The following is an 11,706-nucleotide window of genomic DNA, read 5'->3' on the forward strand; positions in this document are numbered from 1 at the left end:
TGATCTAGTAGACACCGTTATACAGATATCCGATCAGAGATAACATTTCGTTTAGTTAAATGTCCTGAATTATCTGAGGATTTATTCCATTGCCTCAACTGAAAGCAAACTCTGTTCGTAACTCACGGGTTCGCCTTATGAAGTTCTTGCCTTTAGTGTAATATTGTGTACTGTTGAATCAGACCCCAGTTTAAGCAACTCTTGAGAGAAGGTATTAGTGGAAGGGACTATCACTGTAGAACTAATGATTGTGGGTCACTAACTGGAGTGGAACACCTGACCCCACTGGCCATGTGTTACTGGGATTATCTGCCACTGTAGAACGACTGAGTGCAGGTCAATAACTGAAGTGTGACACCTGATCCCAGTGACCATGTATTACTGGGAGTGTATGTCACTGTAGAACTGTAATGAGTGTGGTCACCAACGAGAGTGGAACACCTGACGCCAGTGGCCATGTATTACTGGGAGTATCTTTCACTGTAGTGCTGTGCTGAGTGTGGGTCACCAACGAGAGTGGAACACATGACCTCAATGGTCATTCATTACTAGGAGTATCTGTCACTGTAGAAATGTACTTTGTGTGGGTCACTAAATCGAGTGGAACAAGTCTGTTCCAATTTGAAATTATTGTTTTAGATAACTAATCTCTCCCCTTCATGGAGCTGCATTCGTGTTTTCCGAATGTAATCAATGGCAAAGCGGAAGAGTTTTGCTGTTGGTTGAAGACGTTTGGTTATAAGCATATGAGGTGCTACAGCGAAGGTTCACGAGATTGATTCCTGGGATGAGAGGGCAGACCTATGATGAGAGATTGTGTAGAATGGGCCTTTATTCTCTGCAGTTTGGAATAATGAGAGGTGATCTCATAGAAACATACAAGATTATGAAGGGGATTGCCAGGGTTAGATGCTGAGAGGCTGTTTCCCCTGGCTGGAGTATCTAGAACTAGTGGACATTGTCTCAGGATGAGGGGTAGGCCATGTAAGACTGAGATAAGAAGGATATCCTTCACTCAGAGGGTTGTGAATATTTGGAATTCTCTGCCCCAGAGGCCTGTGAATGCTGAGTCTTTGAGTATATTCAAAACTGAGATAGATCGATTTTTGGACTCTAGGGGAATCAAGGGATATGGACATCGAGCAGGAAAGGGCTTTTGAGGTCGATGATCAGCCATGATCTTATTGAATTGCTGAGCTGGTTCGAGGGGCTGTATGGCCTAATCCTGCTTCTATTTCATATGTGCTTATGCTCATATATAAGTGAAAATGTATTGACAATGCTTTGTTTCCCATTGAACTGCACCTACAGAAGCAGAAGTTAACTAATTATTGACAGGTAAACAGCAGGATAGCAGTGTTACAGTATTCAAATACTCTGTATAATTACTTATTCTTACTCTATGTATAATTATTGTAAACACTTTAATTGTTTTGGTGTTGATTAATCCCCTTCCCCAAGACAGTCCTGAGAATCTGTGGGTCATGAGTGCTGAATTTCATTAAGTTACCGTTAGACAGGATGAATATTGAGCTGTGGTTATTGATTGTTCCACTTCTGTAACTGATTAAGGTTTGACAAACCAATACTTATCTCTGATTCAGAGTATCTACACAGGTAACCTGCAACGATTTCTGGTCTCAGCTCAGTGAGGTGAGTCCCTGTGAGGAGAGACACATATAACTGAAGAACATGCATATCCGGTTTTCATAATACAGAGATCAGTCCCGGGGCAGTAAATAGTAGCAGTAATACATTTATAATAATGCAATAAATACGGCAATGCTTCAATAAATAACGCACCTAAATATCCGCAATGATTAAATGAACTGACGAATGTGCTTAATTTGTACACAAGTTACGGAGATCTCCTTCGAATTTACAGCACAAAACAGGCCATTCGGCCCTATTAGGTTATGCCAGTGTTTATGCTCCACAGGAGCCTCCTCCCACCCCTCTTCATCTCACCCTATCAGCGTAACCTTCTACTGATTTCTACCTCGTGTACTTCTCTCGCTTCTCCTTAAATCAATCTCTGCTATTCGCCTCAAGTACTTTCAAGTTGTAGCGAGTTCCACATTCTAACCACTCTCTGAGTAAATACATTTCTCCTCAATTCCGTATTAGATTTATTAGTGACTATCTTGCATCGGTAATCTCCAATTTTGCACCCATGTCACAAGTATAAACATCTACCCTATGTTACAACATCAAAATTTAAAGAACTCTATTAGGACACCCCTCACCCTTCACTTTTGTAAAGAAAGGAGCCACAGCCTGTTCAATCTTTCCAGATGGTTATAATGTCTCAGCTCTGGTACCAAACTTGTAAAAAAATTGGACTTTCTCCTGAGCCTTAATATCCTTTATGTAATATGGCGATCAGAACTGCACACAGTACGCTCAGTGTGACATAACCAAGGTTCGATATAAGTTTAAGTTATTTGCTTTGCTTTACGATTCTATTCTTCTCGAAATGAACCCCAGTGCTTTGTTGCATGTTTATGGCCTTGTTAACATACGCTGCTACCTTAAATGATTTGATAATCGGTACTCCTCTACCCCATTCCCACACTGATTTTCCAAAATTATTTGGGAACATTCTTCTTCTTACCAAAATGCAGCACCTCTCACTTAGTATATTGAAATTAATTTTCCACCTGAACGCCCTTTCTGCAAGTTTAATAATGTCCTCAGGTATTCTGTGACATTCTTCCTCTGTATTAACTGTACTCTCAATTTGGATTGGTGTGCAAATTTTGAAATTGTGCTTCTGCTTCCCGAATCAATATCGTTTATGTAAATGTTGAACAACAGTGGTCGCAACGCCGATCCTTATGTAACATCACTTCTCACCATCCACTTATCTGAGCAATAGCTTTATCCACTACTCCCTATTTTCTGTTATTGCAGCCATCTTGCTATCCATTCTGCTGCTTGTCCCCTATCTCCACTTGCTCTGTGATTCAGTCTGCTATGTGGTACCTTATCGAATGGCTTTTAAATATCAAAGTATATTACATCTACTGCATTACCCTAATCTACTCTTTCTGGTACTTATTCAAATAATTCACTAAGGTTACTCAAGCTTGACATTCCAACGGAGGTGCAAGAACAGAGGGACCTGGAGTTAGTTGTACAACAATCGTTGAAGGTGGCAGTGCAGTTTGAGAAAGCAGTTAAAAATACTTACTGGAATCTGAGCTTTATAAATAGAGGCGTAGAGTAAAATAGCAAGGAAGTTATGATAAACATTTATAAAACATTGGTTCTGCCACAAGTGGAGTATTGTGTTCAATTCTGGGCACAGCATTTTAGGAAGGGGTATGAAGGCTTCAGAGAGGGTGCAGAAAATATTTACAAGAATGGTTCCAGGGATGAGGGACTTCAGTTAAGTAGATATACTAGAGAAGCTGTCCTAGTTCTCACTAGAGCAGAGAAGATTGAGAGGAGATTTGATAGAGGTGATCAAAATCAAGAGAGGTCTAGACAGAGTAGCCAGAGTAGATAGAGAGGAGCTGTTCCCATTGGTGAAACGGTCGAGAACCAGAAGACACAGGTTTTAGGTGATGTGCTGAAGATGCAAAGGCGACATGAGGAAAAGCTTTTTAAGGCAGCGTGTGGTTATGATCTGGAATACACTGTCTGAAAGTGTGGTGGAGGCAAATTCAATCGTGGCTTTCAAAATGGAATGGGATAATTACGTGAAGGAAAAGTTTGCAGCCTTACGGCGAAAGGGCAGAGGATTAGCTGAAGTGCATGTGCAGAGAGTGAGCACGGGCTCATCAGGCCGAATGATCTTCTTCTGTGCAGTAACCATTCTATGATTCCCTTTTGGAATACCTGCTGACTATTCGTTATTATATTTTGTGCTTTTAGATGTTTTTCTGATCCATCTTTGAGTAAGCATTCCATGATCTTTTCTACCATCGACGTTATGCTAACTGGTCTGTAGATCCTTGGAATTGTTCTAGCTTACATTTTAAATACAGGAATAACATGTAAATGGTGAACCACAGTGGTCTTCCTTTCTCTTCCTCGACTTCTAGATCTCCATTTCAGCTGCTAGGCCGTCCACAAATATCTACTATAATCCAATCAACTCCCACAGGAATCTATAGTAGACTTCCTCCAACCCGGCTTCCTGGACGGGATCTATTCTATTCTCAAAGTTGCATATGTTCTGACGATGCCACCTTCCGCACCAGTGGTTCCGAAATGTCATCATATTTCCTCATCCGAGTATACAGCTCCATTGTGATTGACAGGGCCCTCGACCGTGTCAATCCTGCATTGCTCCCATTACCACTTGCCCTCCCAGCTAGAACGCAGAAATGGTTCCACTTGTCATAGGAACATAGAAACATAGAAGATAGGTGCAGGAGTAGGCCATTCGGCCCCTCGAGCCTGCTCCACCATTTAATGAGATCATGGCTGATCATTCAAATTCAAATTACGTGGAGGTGTGGGTTGGGTCTTTGTGCTAGAGGTCCCGGTACATAGACAGCGGGCTGCTCCAAACTCCTGGGCTCTACCCAAGCTTATCTGCCACATGTGCCCTACTGCACCTCCTCCTTGTTATTCTGCTGTAACCATTTACACCTCCTCTAGTCCTATCTTCTGTTGCTTTAATTTTCCCATTCGCCTTGCACCATCATCACTTTTGACATTGAAACGCAGCTGCCCTCCAGCCAATCACAGACTTTGTTCTTTCCTTATGCAACTGCACTTTTCTCTGACTCTCTCATTGCTTTAATACTGTTAATACCTGATATCTTCCAGTTCTGATGAAAGGTGATCGACCTGTAATTTTAACTCTGTTTCTCTCTGTACAGATGCTGCCTGACCTGCTGAGTGTTTTCAGCATTGTCTTTATTCATAAATTAAAGTTGGTATTACATCAAAGGAGAAAGCTTATAAAGTTTCCAGAAAAAACGGTCAGCCTGAGGATTGGGATCATTGTAGAAATCAGCAAAGGGGGAACCAGAAATTGATAAAGAAAGGGAAAATGGACTGTGAGCACCAACTAGCGAAAAATATAAAAACGGATTGTAAAAGCTTCTATAGGTATGTGAAAGGGAAAAGACAGTCGACGGTAAATGTAGGTCCTTTACAATCAGAGACGGGAGAATTTATAATGGGGTATGAGGAAATGGAAGAGAAATTAAATAAATACTTTTTTTTTCTCTTCACAGAGGAAGACACAAAAAACCTCCCAGAAATACGAGAAAACCAAGGATGTGTCGATTATGAGGAACTTAATGAAATTATTAATAGTAAAAAACAGTACTAACAAAATTAATGGGCCAAAATGCCGATGATTCTCAAGGGCCGGATTAACTACATCCTAGGGTTTTGAAAGAGGTGGCCATTGGGATAGTGGATGCATTGGTTGTCATCTTCCAAAATTGTTTATATGCTGTAACGTTTCCTGCAGATTGGAGGATAGCAAATGTAACCCCGCTGTTTAAGAAAGGATGGAGAGAGAAATGGAGAACTTCAGACCTGCTAGTCTGACATCAGTAGTTGGGAAAATGCTGGAATCTATTATAAAGGATGCAATAACTGGGCACTTACAACGTAATAGTAATAGTGGGCAGAGACAACATGGATTTATGAAAGGGAAATCCTGTTTAACAAACCTATTGGATTTCTTTGAGAATGTAACTAGTGGAGTAGACAAAGGGGAACTGGTAGATGTGGTGTATTTGGATTTTCAAAAGGCCTTCGATAAGGTCCCACACAAGAGTTTGGTGAACAGAATTAGGGCACATGGAATTGGGGGTAATATACTTCCATGGATTGAGAATTGGTTAACAGACAGAAAACAAATTGTAAGGATAAATGAGTCTTTTTCAGGATGGCAGGCTGTGACTAGTGGGGTACCACAAGGCTTTGTGCTTGGGCACCAGCTATTCACAATCTATGTCAATGATTTGGATAAGGGGACTAAATGTAACATTTTCAAATTTGCTGATGACACCAAGCTAGGTGGCAGTGTCAGTTGTGAAATGGATGTGAAGAGGCTTCAAGGGGATCTCGACAGGCTCAGTTAGTAGGCGAGAACATGACAGATTGATTATAATGTGGATAAATGTGAAGTTATCCACTTTGGTAAAAAAAGAGAAAGGCAGAGTTTTTCATAAATGGTGAACAATTGGGGAATTCAGATGCTCAAATGGCTCTGGGCTTCCTTTTACATGAGTCACTGAAAGTGAATGTGCATGTGCAGCAAGCCATTATGAAGGCAAATGGTCTGCTGGCCTTCATTACAAGAAGATTTGAGTACAGGAGTAAAGAAATCTTACTCCAATTATATAGGGGCATGGTGAGACCACACCTGGAGTACTTTGTACAGTTGTGGTTTCCTTGCGTAAGGAAGGATATACTTGCCAGAGAGGGAGTGCAACGAAGGTTCATGCGATTGCCCCTTGGGCTGGCGGGACATCCATATGAGAAGAGATTAATTAAACTCGGCTTGTATTCTCTTCAATTCAGAAGAACGAGAGGGGATCTCATTGAAGCCTACAAAATTATTACAGGGCTTGATAGGGTGGCTGCTGGGAGAATGCCTCAATTGGCTGGGGAGTCTAGAACCAGGGACCACAGCCTCAGGATAAAGGGTAGGCCATTCAGGGCCAGGATGCGAAGAGATTTCTTCACACAGAGGCTGGTGAATCTGTGGAATTCTCTACCCCAGAGGGCTATGGAGGCTCAGTCATTGGGTATATTCAAAACAGAAGTCGATAGATTGCTGACAAGTAAGGGCATGAAGGGATATGGCGATAAGCCCGGTGAATGGAATTGAGGCAGAAGATCAGCCATGATATCATTGAATGGCAGAGTAGGCTCGAAGGGGCGAATGGCCGACTCCTGCTCCTATTTCTTATGTTATTTTGTTTTTATCAGATTTACAGCAGTCTCAGTATTTTGCATTTGCTCATATACTTCTGCCTGGATAATAACAGAGGAGGGTTATGTAAGATGGCCGGGGGGTACGTTGTGGATGCGGAATATCATACTGGATACCTGGAAGTCCAGGTGTTCACGGACGTTGGGGTGTCTTAACTCCTCAGCGTACGTCCTTTGCCCTGGACTGTTTCTCCACCACGGAAGTCAGCCTGATTGACAGTCGGGCCTCCAGTCGGACGGGATGGGGGGACTCCGCAGCAGGACCAGGTAGGTCCGATGGACGAAATTGGGTTAGATGGGGCGTCTGATCCCGCGGTGTGTCCGATCATTGGCTCGGGGGTTTGACCGGCCCCGGGGGTTTGAATGGTCCTGGCGGATTGGCCTTCCTGGGGGTTTGACCGATCCCTGGTGGGGTATCCAATCCCCAGTGTTGGGGAAGTTCAACCCCGACTGCGCGATTCTATCCATGGGGGCATCGGACGATGGGTAGAGAGGGAGATGTGGTGGCTGAAATCAATCCCGAGGATCAGGAAGCCGGCCAGCCGTAGTTAAACCTGTAAGACAGGCTAAATATCCAACGGTGTCCGCCTCATGAAAATATTCAACTTGCCAAACTGCCTCCTGGGAGTGGTTCACTGCCCGTCCCCTGTCCCATCTCCGTTAAATTCGGAAGCGGGCGGGTTGGTGGCGGTTTGGGGTTGGGAGGACATTCTTCAATTCTCACCTCTGACCCGACACCAAGCCGCCGATTTTTGGGGTGTTAAAATCCAGCCCTTACTGTCTGGGCTCAGACACGGGGAATGTGTGATCAGTAATTTTCAGTCTCTTTTCCCTTCTGTGTTTCACAGTGAATTTGCTGGCGATTGTGATCCTGTCCCGGGGAAAGTGCGGGCTCTCCACCTGCACAACTCATTACCTGGTGGCCATGGCTGCGGCGGATCTCCTGCTCGTTGTCACTGAGGTCATACTGAGGAACATCAATTGGCATTATTTCCCAATGAGTTTCCTGCACATCACCCCTGTGTGTAGTGTTATCCTTGCTCTGTCCAGTGCAGCCACAGACTGTTCTGTCTGGTTCACCGTCACTTTCACCTTTGATCGATTTGTGGCCATTTGTTGCCAAAAGCTGAAAACTAAATATTGCACCGGGAAAACTGCGGCTGTTGTTCTGGCAACAACCAGCATTCTGCTATGTTTAAAAAACGTTCCCATCTACTTTGTAAAGCAACCCACGGTGATAATCAACAATGTGCCTTGGGGCTATGTCACAATCCCAGGCTATTATACTGAGCCCGGGTGGCTAGGATTTGGCTGGTTTGATAAGGTTTTAACCCCGTTGCTCCCATTCGCTTTAATTCTGTTGCTCAACGCTCTGACAGTCAGACAAATTTTAGTGGCCAGTCGGGTTCGTAAGGAACTGAGGGGAGGGAGCAAGGGAGAGAATGGCAGAGACCCGGAGATGGAGAGCAGAAGGAAGTCTGTGATTTTACTCTTTACCATATCCGCCAGCTTCATACTGCTGTGGCTGGTGACTGTTATAGATTTCTTATATTATAATATTGCTGGAAAAGATCCCCGTTATTACACAGGCTCTTTATATATCTTTGGAAAAGTCGGATTTAAGCTGATGAACTTAAGTTGCTGCACAAACACATTTATTTATGGGGTGACCCAGTCCAAGTTCAGAGAGCAGGTGAAGAGCGCGGTGAAATATCCATTTACCTCAATTATTCAATTTATTAATAATCAGAAAGAACTGAGCGCAGCCCACAGGCAGCTCCCAGTGTTTCCAGTCCAAGAATGTAATATTCAGCACCAGACTGCCATTCACTAAATTACACCAGCAATCGCTGGCGATCTGAAGATACAGCCAGTGACGGGAGCAAGCACTGTGTTCAGGACTCGGCACTGTTTCTGACTGATATTTCCCACATTGTCTTTCGGGACAGGGCCAAAAGTTTGCTGCTTTCCGTCTGAGCTCTTCTGTATAGAGTCCCGTCAGCTATTGAGGGCAGCAATTCATTCACAGCTTCCAGAGTAAGAGCCTGGTCAATAAGTAGGCAGACAGTGCTGAGCTGCAGCTCAGGGGATTGTATTACATGAAATATGCAGCACACAAACAGGCCATTCGGCCCAATCAGTCTATGCCGGTGTCTATGCGCCACATCAGTCTCCTCACATTGCATCTACCTCATCTCAGCCTCTCAGAATATCTTTCTATTCCCCTTTCTAGCATTTACACGTCTAGTTTCATTCTGAAAGAACCTAATCTATTTTCCTCACCCGCTTCCTGTGGTAGAGAGTTCCATATTCTAACCACTCTCTGAGTAATTAATTGCTCCTTATTTTCCTGTTGCGTTTAACAGTTTAGCTGCAATCTTTCAGTTCTGGTGACATCCAACTAAATATTTTTAAGCCCGAAGCTATTGGCCCCCTTCACAAACTCCATTGCCAAGCCACCGACTCCATCCCTCTCCTTAGCACCAGTTTGCTGTTTCAAACTTGGTGTCGTATTTGACCACGGGATGAACTTCCGACCAGATATTCACTCCATCACCAGGACGTCTTGCTTCCACCTCGGTAACATCGCCGAACTCCGCCACTGCCCCAGCTCATCTGCTGCTCAAACCATCATGCTTGCCCTTGGTAGCTCTAGGCTTGATAACAACAACTCTCTCCTGGCCGTCTTCCCATCTCCCACCCTGCATAACTTGAGCTCATCCTAAGCTGTGCTGCCCATAACCTGCCCACAGCAAAGCCCCGTAAACCACCACCCCTGTGCTAGCTGACCTACAGTCACCCCCGTTCCGGCAATGCCTCCATTTTAAAATTATCATCCTTGCTTTCATATCCCTACATGGCCTCGCCCTCCCTACCTCTGCAAGCCCCACCAGCCCCTCAGCACTCCCGAGATCTCTGTGCTGATCTTATTCTGGCCTCTTGCACATCCCCGATTTTAACCGTTCCACCATTGGCGGCTGTGCTTTCAGCTGACTGGGCCCTAAGCTCAGCAATCCACTCCCTAACCCTCTATGCTTCAGTAAATCTCCCACCTCATTTAAGATGCTGCTTAAAACTGACCTCTTTGACTAAGCTTTTGGGCATCATTCCTAATATCTCCTTATGTGGCTCAGGGTCAGGTTTTGTTCAATAACGCTCCCAAGAATCGCTTGGGTCATTTTACTATGTGAAAGGCGCTATATAAATACAAGTTGTTGTTGTTGTAAGTATTTTTGCACTTTCTCCAGTTCTTCGATGTCCTTTTTATGTTATGGAAACGATGACTATGCACAGTTCTCTAAGTGTGACCTGACCCGGGTCCTAGACATGTTTCATACAATTTACAACATATTTACAGCACAGAGACAGGCCATTCGACTCAAAATGTCCATGTTGGTGTCCATGCTCCACAAGAGCCTCCACCCATCCTCCTTCATCTAACCCAGTAAAATACCGTTCTAAACCTTTCCCCCTTTAATTGTGTCTGTGCTATTCGCATCTACTGCTCCTTGTGGTAGCGAGTTCCACATTCTAACCACTCATTTGGTAAAAAGGTTTCTCCTGAATTCCCTATTAGATTTATTAATGACTATCTTAAATCTATGACCCCAAGTTCTGGTCTGTCCTGCAAGTGGAAACACCTTCTCAAATCTACTCTATGAAACACTTACATAATCTCAAAGAACTCTATCTGAATATCGCTCATTCTTCACTTTCCTAAAGAAAAGAGCCCCAGCATGTTCAGTCTTTCCTGACAGGTATAACCTCTCAGTTCTGGTATCATTCTGGTAAATACTGCTTGTACCTTCGCCAGTCCCTCTGTGACCAATTTATAAGATGGAGACCATGTTCACAGTACCACAAGTGTGGTCTAACCAAGGTTCCATACAAGTTTAACATAACTTCTATTCTTTACAATTCTACCCCTCTAGAAATGAACCCCAGTGCTTTCTTTCTTTTTATGGCCTTATCAACCTGCATTGCAACTGTTAGTGATTGATGTAACTGTCCCTCAACCCCGTTTAGAACTTATTTTCCAAGGCGTAGGTGACCTCCGTATTCTTCCTAATAAAATGCACTACCTCACATTTCTCTATATGATGTTCATTTGCCAGTTACACGCCCATTCTGCCAGTTTATTAACGTCTTCCTGTATTTGTCGCAGTCCTCCTCTGTATTAAATATAAAACCCAATTTCGGTGGCATCCACAATGTTTGAAATTGCACTTCCGATTCCTGAGTCCTAAATGTTGAAGTAAATGGTGAACAGAAGTGTTCCCAGCACCGATCCTTGTGAAACATCACTTCCCACCATTGGCCAAATTCGCTTCTTTTGAATTCTATCGTCTTAGAAATAAACCTCAATTCATTGTTAACATTTTTATTGATTTGATGTCCAGTAATACGGCTTTAATTGTTTGTTCACCTGCAGCCCTAGAGCGCTTTGCTCTTCTGCCAGGTTCAGCTTCCTATTTTTCAATGTATCTGTGATTATAGAATCATGGAATGATACAGCACAGAAGGAGGCCATTCGGCCCATAGTACCTGTCCCGGCTCTTTGGTAGAGCTGTCCAATTAATCCCACTCCTCTGCTCTTTCCCCAGTAGTTTATTTTATCTCCAGTATTTTTTCCAAATGCCTTTGAAATCTAATATTGAAGCTGCTTCCAACACCCTTTCAGGCAGCGAATTCCAGATCACAATAACTCGCTGTGTAAAACAAAAAATTCCTCATGTTTTCTCGGGTTCTTTAGCCAATCACATTAAATCTGTATCCTCTGGTTACCGACCCCAC

The sequence above is a fragment of the Somniosus microcephalus genome, unplaced genomic scaffold, assembly GCF_052327205.1.
Source record: "Somniosus microcephalus isolate GS21.2 unplaced genomic scaffold, FLI_Smic_1.0 unresolved_chr5, whole genome shotgun sequence".
Taxonomy (NCBI): Eukaryota; Metazoa; Chordata; class Chondrichthyes; order Squaliformes; family Somniosidae; genus Somniosus; species Somniosus microcephalus.